We start from the raw sequence: 9636 nt of genomic DNA on the forward strand, positions 1-9636 counted from the left end.
AACAACACTTCACATGAATTAGTTTACATTTTTCAACTTGCACACAAGATGCAATTGAGACATATACCATACATCCGCAGCCATAAATGCGCCCAATTTGCATCAACTGGTGTGAATTCGCATGTACTCTTGTCTTTGTGTTGACTTATTAGTAATAATTTAAATTCGCTGTTGGTGTGCACACAATTTTCAGTACATTTCAGTAAATTGTATGTAACATTCATTTCTCACCATCCAATCAATTCCAGATGGATAAAATTAAGGCATGCAAGGTTTTTTTTTTTAAAGGGCACATTTACACAACAATGACTGTATTAAGAAATGAAACATTTTTCCTTCATGTTTTCAAAAAGTTTCATGTTTAGACAACAAAAACTTTGTCAAAACGATCAAAATAAACTGAAAACTACTCAAAATGCTGTATTGTGCATGCCAGGCCACTTTGTAAAGAAACACTATGTACCTGCACAGATACGTGTTTTTACAGAATGAATATGTAAGAAGTATGCACTTGATGTCACCGTTTTCTAGGGCTGTGCAAAAAATTGGATGCGATTATCTTGTGAGTAATGCCGGTTCTGTGATTATTCGTAAATCTCCATCACGTGATGTCAGATGGAGCGGCATTTACTACACAGAGCCGTAGTTCACTGACAAGCTACACAATATCGAGTTCATAAGCAGAGGTGATACATATCCAATGATGAAAGCGATATTGCGTAGCTTGTCATAAATGTCGATGGACATTTACGACTAATCACAGAACGGCTTTACTGACGAGATGTGGATGATAATCACATCTGATTTTTTGCACAGTCCTACCATTTTCTCAAATTCACGTTTTCAGAATTTACAAACACACGATAATGGTATACTTTTCAAAAACCTGTATTTTGAAATTCATTGTCAAAAGTTTTCAGGCCCCTAAAATGCCGGTTTTGTGTAACTTTAACAGATGAAATGCATAAAAAGTTTTGCAAAAAAACTTGTCATGCCTCTGCATAGACGCCGTTTTTTTCTCAGAATTGTGTGATTTAAACACAATTGAGAGAAAATGTCAGGATTGCGACATATAAACTCAGAACTGTATTTATATCTTGCAAATTCAAACTGCGTTTTTTTAATCTCGCATTTCTGACTTTTGACTTGAGTTTATATCTCGCAGTTCTGACTTTTTTCCACAAAATTGCGAGACATAAACTCACCCTTCCAAGTTATAAAGTCAAAATTCAGAAATGTGAGATAAAAAGTCAGAATTGAGGGGATGTGAACTCACAATTGCAAGAAATAGTCAGAATTGCGAGATACAAACACAGTTCTGAGTTTATATCTTGCAATTACTTACTTACAAAGTCAGAATTGCGAGATATCAAGTCAGAACTGCAGGATATGAAATCGCAATTGCGAGAAATAAAGTCAGAATTGCAAAATATAAACTCAGAACTAAAATAAAGTCAGAATTGTGGGATATGAAATCGCAATTGCGAGAAATAAAGTCAGAATTGCAAGATACAAACTCAGAACTGCACCTTTATCTTGCAAATTCTGACTTTTTTCTTGCAATTCTGAGTTCATATCTTAACCCGGAGAAAAAAGTGAGAATTGCAAGTTTGTATCACAATTTCGAGAAAAAAAAAGTCAGAATTGCTAGATATAAACTCAGAACTGAAATAAAGTCAGAATTGCAAGATATAAACTCAGAATTGAAATAAAGTCAGAATTGTGGGATTTGAAATCACAATTGCGAGAAATAAAGTCAGAATTAAAAGATATAAACTCAGAAATGCGCCTCTATCTTGCAAATTCTGAGTTCATATCTCAATTTGGAGAAAAAAAAAAAATAAGAATTGCAATTTTGTATCATGTAATTTTGAGAAAAAAAGTCAGAATTGCAAGATATAAACTCAGAACTGCGGCTGTATCTTGTAAATTCAGATTTTCTTCTTGTAATTCTGAGTTCATATCGCAGTTCGGAGAAATAAAGTCAGAATTGCTTGTTTGTATCACAATTCTGAGAAAAAAAATCAGAATTGCAATTTTGAAAAAAGTCAGAATTGCGAGATATAAACTCAGAACTAAAATAAAGTCAGGATTGCAAGACATAAACTCAGAACTGCATCTGTATCTCGCAAATTCTGATTTTTTCTTGCAATTCTGAGTTCATATCGCAATCCGGAGAAGTCAGAATTGCGAGATGTAAACTCGTAATTGCGAGAAAAACAAGTCAGAATTGTGAGAAAAAGAGCTGCAATTACCTTTTTTTACTTCTTATTCAGTGGCAGAAATGGGCTCCCATACAAGAAATATCTGGGAACCTTTTGACTTTGGCCAGCAAACAACCACAAGAAACCATCCAGAACACCCTAACAACCACAATGCAGCATTCACAGTCATTATGGTGATGAATTTGGCATATAGACAAGCATCACTCATATTTTTTACAGGAAAAAAAAATAGCCTGTAGTTATTACAGTCATTTGTGGTCACAAAGATTCAAACGGGTGCTTCTGGAAATGAAATACAACAATAAATAACTCCAAGGGCTGCATAGACTCTCTGTCCTCTGCAAAATATCATTTTATCATTAAGTCATTTTAGACTTGCGCTGGCTCTCTGGCCTTGAGAGTCTTGTCAACAAGCAAGCGATATTAAAGGTCGTCCAGCCCGCACCGCATCAAATAAAGAGATAGCGGACGGCGACCTTAGAAATGTCACCTCATTGAAAGATGTCAACTGGCTGGTGTCACTCCAGCGCACCTTTAGAAAATATCAAACCTCTGTCAAAGCAAAATCGTGACTTTCTCGCAGGCCTTCCGTTTGGAGCGCTGCGATTTCATCTCCCTTCGGACCCTGCAGTCGGCTCCGTTCTGCTGAGAACTCTGAGGGTCCCTCATTACGAGACTATTTTAAGATCACACCCGCTGACAGAAGGATGGGAGAGAAGCGCTACGGCATCATCGCCTCGCACAGCCCTGACGAGACTCGCATCCGACTGTCCCCTCAATTCATTAAAATGCTCAACTCGACAGGCGTTATATAAGCAGCTGCAAGCTGGATGTTGTGAGAATACTGAACAGCAGCATCTAAATTTAGAAACAAGCAATACCCACCAGACCACTATTCTCTTACAGAGAAACAGAGGCTCTGACTCAGTACTAATGGAAACATGGAATGAACGATAAGGAGTTTCATTGTTTAGTAATATATCCGTTAATAGATTTAAGTCTTAAAACTCCATGCGAGTTTCCCATAACAGATTGAAATTAAATGACTCTTTTAATAAATCTAAGCTTTACTTTTTGTTAGAAGAATTTAATAGTAGTATAGTATGCAGCAGACTAGTGTGTGTGTGTGTGTGTGTGTACTTGTTTTTGCTACATTGTGGGGACCAAATGTCCCCACAAGGATAGTAAAACCTGAAACTTTTGACATTGTGGGGACTGGCCTGCGGTCCCCACAATGTTAAAAAATTATTAAAAATAGTAAATGATGTTTATCTGAAAGTGTAACGATGCAAACATGTTTTCTGTGGGGGCTAGGTTTAGGGTTAGGGTTGGGTTAGGGGATAGACAATATCGTTTTGTCAGTATAAAAACTATAGAAGTCTATGGAAAGTCTCCACAATTCACAAAAACAAACATATATATATATATATATATATATATATACACACTACCAGTCAAAAGTTTTTGAAAAGTAAGATTTTGTTTTTTTAAAAAAAGAAGTCTCTTCTGCCAACTAAACCTGCATTTATTTGATCCAAAGTACCGCAAAAAACAGTAAAATTTTGAAATATTTTTACTATTTAAAATAACTGTTTTCTATTTGAATATATTTGAAAATGGAATTTATTCCTGTGATCAAAGCTACATTTTCAGCATCATTACTCCATTCAAATGATCCTTCAGAAATCATTATAATATTGTGATTTGCTGTTCAAGAAATATGATTATTATTTTTATTATTATCATCAATATTTAAAACAGTTGAGTTCGTTTTTTAAGGATTCTTTGATGAACAAAGATCCAAAAATCTGAATTTATCTGAAATAAAATGCCTTTGTGACATATACACTATACAATTTAAAAGCTTAAAGTCAGTATAATAATATAAGAGGGAAAAAAATGATAGAAATTAATACTTTTATTAAGCAAGGATGCTTTAAATTGATCAAAAGTGATGATAAAGACATTTATAATGTTACAAAAGATTTCCATTTCAGATAAATGCTTTTCTTCTGAACTTTATATTCATCCAAAAAAATTCTACTCCGCTGTTTTCAACATAAAAATAAGAAAAAATTCAGCAGCAAAACAGAATATTACAATAATTTCTGAAAAATCACATGGTTGGAGAAATGATGCTAAAAATGCAGCTTTGGTATCACAACATTTTAAAATATATTCAAACATAAAGCAAATATTTTAAATAGTAAACACATAGTATATATAGCATTTACATATCTATGCACTTATATAATTGTCTGTGTGTTTACTATGTATATATACTAATGCACATATACAACATATATACAAGCACACGTGTGCACATATGATCTCAGTTTCTTAAATAACAGGAAATACTTGTTCATTCATTCATGTTTCTCAGGAATCATTTTACACTATTAGACACAAGCTCCCACCGATCCTTGATGTTGATGTATAAAGTTGCACACCAACAGAAAGCTTCTCCAGAAATGTTAATCTTCAATGAACATGCAATTCACACATTAGCGTTACTGTTTATCTTCAGGTGCAAACTACACAAAACTGTCACTCGACGTCAATGTATTTGTTCCAATTGAAAGTTTCATCCAGTGTTTATTTTCAACACAAGAATTAGCATCGTATACACAATATGAGTCAAACCTACCTTTCCCCTCTCTCAAGGCTGCAGTCGCAGAGACATCAAATCCGACGAGAGCTTATTTCTTTAATTCGCGGCATTACATTAACGTGAAAGTAAAAGACAGCGATAAAACATCGACACTGTGTGCAACAGACCGGCTCAGGATGCACACTGGGGATGTGGTAATAAATACATGCTCACTACACTCGACCCCTACTCTGGAGTGATGTCCGATTCTCGAACGAACAATTCTTTTGAACCGGTTCTTCGGTGGAACCGATTCCCAATTGATTCATTAATCTCTCACATGTAAAATAGCAGAGTATTTTTGAAGAATACTTCGTGTGGGAGTTCAAATAGAGAAATGGGTAACTGGTTTAAATGCTGAAGCCTTAAACGCAGCATTTTAGTATTATAATATTATTAAAGCAGTTTGGAAAACGCTTCACAATCTTCATCAGACTGAATTAATAACTACTAAACTACACATCTAATTATTAAACAATCAAAAACAGGGGCGTTTAGGTGTAAATGCCACTTGTGCCACACTGATGAATCAAACGAGTTGAAACGATTCAAACGAATCGACTCGCTTGAACGAATCTGATATCCCTTTGTAACTAGACGGATGAGTGAATTTAATGAGAGCGCAGGGAACACAGGGCTAGTGTGCGGCGTAACATCGGCTACTCTGATTGGTCGGTACATTCACGTGACCCCAATACAATAAACACACAGTGTGACACATGGCAAACGATTGAGGCTAAGCAGGATTCCATTTACTTAAAGATGATTCAGACTTTTACTACAGCTGTTATGCGAGACAAAAGAGCAGCGTGTTAATGGTTTAACAAAATCCCACAGTGATTTGTAAAAGCTGTAAAAGATGACAGAACGAAAAAACGATAGATAGATAGATAGATAGATAGATAGATAGATAGATAGATAGATAGATAGATAGATAGATAGATGAATAGATAGACAGATAGATAAATATATGAATAGATAGATAGATAGATGATAGATAGATATATGAATAGATAGATAGATAGACAGATAGATAAATATATGAATAGATAGATAGATAGATAGATAGATAGATGATAGATAGACAGATAGATAAATATATGAATAGATAGATGATAGATAGATAGATATATGAATAGATAGATAGATAGACAGATAGATAAATATATGAATAGATAGATAGATAGATAGATAGATGATAGATAGATAGACAGATAGATAAATATATGAATAGATAGATGATAGATAGATAGATAGATATATGAATAGATAGATAGATAGATATTAATAGATAGACAGATAGATAGACAGATAGATAAATATATGAATAGATAGATAGATAGATGATAGATAGATAATAGATAGATGATAGATAGATAGATATATGAATAGATAGATCGATAAATAGACAGATAGATAGATAGATAGATAGACAAATAGACACAGATAGATATATGAATAGATAGATTGATAGATGATAGATAGATAGATATGAATAGATAGACAGATAGATAAATATATGAATAGATAGATAGATAGATAGATAGATAGATAGATAATAGATAGATGATAGATAGATAGATATATGAATAGATAGATCGATAAATAGACAGATAGATAGACAGAGATAGATAGATAGATAGACACAGATAGATATATGAATAGATAGATTGATAGATGATAGATAGATAGATAGATGATAGATAGATAGATAGATAGATAGATAGATAGATAGATAGATAGATAGATAGATATGAATAGATAGACAGATAGATAGACAGATAGATAAATATATGAATAGATAGATAGATAGATGATAGATAGATAGATAATAGATAGATGATAGATAGATAGATATATGAATAGATAGATCGATAAATAGACAGATAGATAGATAGACACAGATAGATAGATAGATAGATAGACACATAGATAGACACAGATAGATAGATATATGAATAGATAGATTGATAGATGATAGATAGATATATGAATAGATAGATAGATAGACAGACAGACAGATAGATAGATATATGAATAGATAGATAGACACATAGATAGATAGATATATGAATAGATAGATAGATAGATAGATAGATAGACACATAGATAGATAGATAGACAGACAGACAGATATATGAATAGATAGACACATAGATAGATGGATATATGAATAGATAGATAGATAGATAGATAGATAGACACATAGATAGATAGATAGACAGACAGACAGATATATGAATAGATAGACACATAGATAGATAGATATATGAATAGATAGATAGATGATAGATAGATAGACAGACAGACAGACAGATATATGAATAGATAGATAGATAGATAGATAGATAGATAGATAGATAGATAGATAGATAGATAGATAGATAAAACATAATTTAATTCCTCATAAATCACTCCAAGACTACTGACAGTGTAAATGGCCGTTAAGGGTTTTTGCTTATACCAACACTGAATTGTTTGTCTTATTTCATTATTTCTCAGTTGCATTTGGCACTAAGTAGAATTCTTCCATAGTGTGGGTGTGTATGAACACATGCAAATTACTGCTCTCCACAAAGCTGTTATAATAGTACAAAAACTGCTCCGTGTTGCTCAGTTGAACACAGTGTAATGTGTTTCCAGTTTTGAAGTAAATGCCACAGCAGCTGGTCAGCAGATGGTGTACCCAAAATGAGTGCATGAAAAACAATTTTTGCTACATCTTACAAAAATATGTTGTTAAGTGATCATTTAAAACCAACTGCTCTCAAACTTGAAATGATGTATGCAGATTTATAAAGCAACGGCAAGGACTTCGAAAGCACAAGATCTATCTCCAGTCATCAGTCATCTGATTTTAAGTGCACTCGAATGGATTGAAATCATTTTTTTCCTGTAGAGAATGTATTGCATGAGAAACGGAGGCAGATTTATCCTGTTGACCCTCGGATATATTCACTGATTTGTTTTTAATCACCTCAATCATCAGTGAAATTTCTGACATAAGTGCAACTGTATTTCTTGGACAGATTATGAAGTCCTGAAATGAACATTTTAAGGACTTATCATGTCATTGTGTAGTTTATTTTAGATGTTCAATTATCGTTATCATTAAAAACAAAACATTTCACACAACTGTATTCACCTTTTTCTTCCCGTAAGAGTGGGCGTGGCCATTTGTAAAATTTATGGGTGTGGCTTCCGGTCTCATCCGCATCCAGCTATTTTTAGCTGTACAAAACAGCTGGTTTTGCTGTTTGATATTGCAAATTAGTGTCTCTTACCATACTCTTTTAATGTATTATCTTAATTATGAGCACACTGGTTTGTAGTGCAAACAGTTTTACCATTTACTGCACGTTGTTATTAGGGGTTCAAGCGCGTAGCGCGCAACCCTATTGTAATTGTTAGAATGGCCAAGGATCAACAATTTCCACATAAAACTCATCAGGCAGACCAAACTGTAAGTCGTGGAGACATGAAACTTAGTGAGATGGTAGTACTCACACCGTCTACAGCGTCACCAAGGCTTGCCCCAATCGGCCTGACGGGGGCGCTACAGCGCCCTAAATCAAAACTATGAAATTGCTCATAAAGGTCACTGCACACTCAGTATGAAATTATTGTATCCGTTTTATTATTTTCATATTCGTCATATTTTCCTATCAAAATGTTTGCTACGGATGCGAAAACGCAGAAAATTAAACCTGATCCAATTTTTTTTAATGACGGACAAAAGTTTCAGAGGCAGTGTGTAAACGTGATTGACACAATGTAAGGCTGTATTTATTTTTTGATGTTCAAAAATTTCAGACAATACATTACTATGCAACCGTGAAAATCCGTACGCAGGGTCTTTGTCCAAATCGCCACAAGTGTCTATAAGAACATTTGTGTATCTCAAAAATCATGGCCGCCATAGGCCGATGAACTTTAAGCACTTATTAGAAAAGGTGTTTGACTCACGGCCCTAAAGCTCTGTGAGAAATTTGAAAGAAGTCAGCCACTGGGGGGCGAGACCACATTTTTCAAGGGCGTAAACCATGGAATATTACACAATTTTTCATACATGCACAAGATATTTGTATCATACGATAGGCCTCCTCGTTCTGAACAACTGCTGTCAATCAAACCATTATATGATTACTTTTGCGAACTAGTCCTAAGTTTTTTCCCCTGGAAAAAAACACTGCAGTGCAATTCTCTGGACTCTGTAGGACAATAATGATCAAAAAAGGTTGAAATTTACCCTTTGGGAAGCTATAACAGGGTCGTTTAGAAAAAGGGCCTGTCCAAATATACCCAAAAGCCTATAAAGCCTAAATGAAAACTCAAAACATGATAAAACTTAGCAAGCACAAGCATGCAAATTTTTAGTAAGATCGGACCACAGCTGCCACTATACGAGTAATAAACCTTAAAAATCATATTTTTTATGGTAAATTACCTGTATTTGCCAAAAACTATTAAAATTATTGATTTAGATGGTTATCTAATGTGCTAAAATGCCTTAAATTGCTTGCAGCTATATTTCTTCTTATTTCCCCACAGCGGCTAATGAACCAGAAGTGTGCGCGCATATACGCACCTATTTAAAAATGTAAATTTAATATAATAAAAACATTTTACTAAATATAAACCTTAACGTACATGAAAATATATTGCTGCCGTTATAGAAAGACAAGATATTTTGAGGTCTTTCACATCAAAATGTTTGAAACGCCCCCTGGCTAAATGAACACAATACCAATAAGAAATATG

The 9636-nt window shown here is 34.0% G+C and overlaps 1 protein-coding gene across 1 annotated transcript in view; it reads right to left on the reverse strand.

Annotated features, from left to right (window-relative positions):
- Window positions 1-5076, reverse strand: part of trmt9b (tRNA methyltransferase 9B) — a 15262-nt gene extending 10186 nt beyond the window's left edge. The window contains exon 1 of the mRNA XM_051129668.1: window positions 4873-5076. The gene's annotated coding sequence lies outside the window, so the exon portion shown is untranslated. The remainder of the gene's footprint in view (window positions 1-4872) is intronic.
- Window positions 5077-9636: the final 4560 nt, after the last annotated feature.

The sequence above is a fragment of the Labeo rohita genome, chromosome 15 (genome assembly GCF_022985175.1).
Source record: "Labeo rohita strain BAU-BD-2019 chromosome 15, IGBB_LRoh.1.0, whole genome shotgun sequence".
NCBI classification, from domain to species: Eukaryota; Metazoa; Chordata; class Actinopteri; order Cypriniformes; family Cyprinidae; genus Labeo; species Labeo rohita.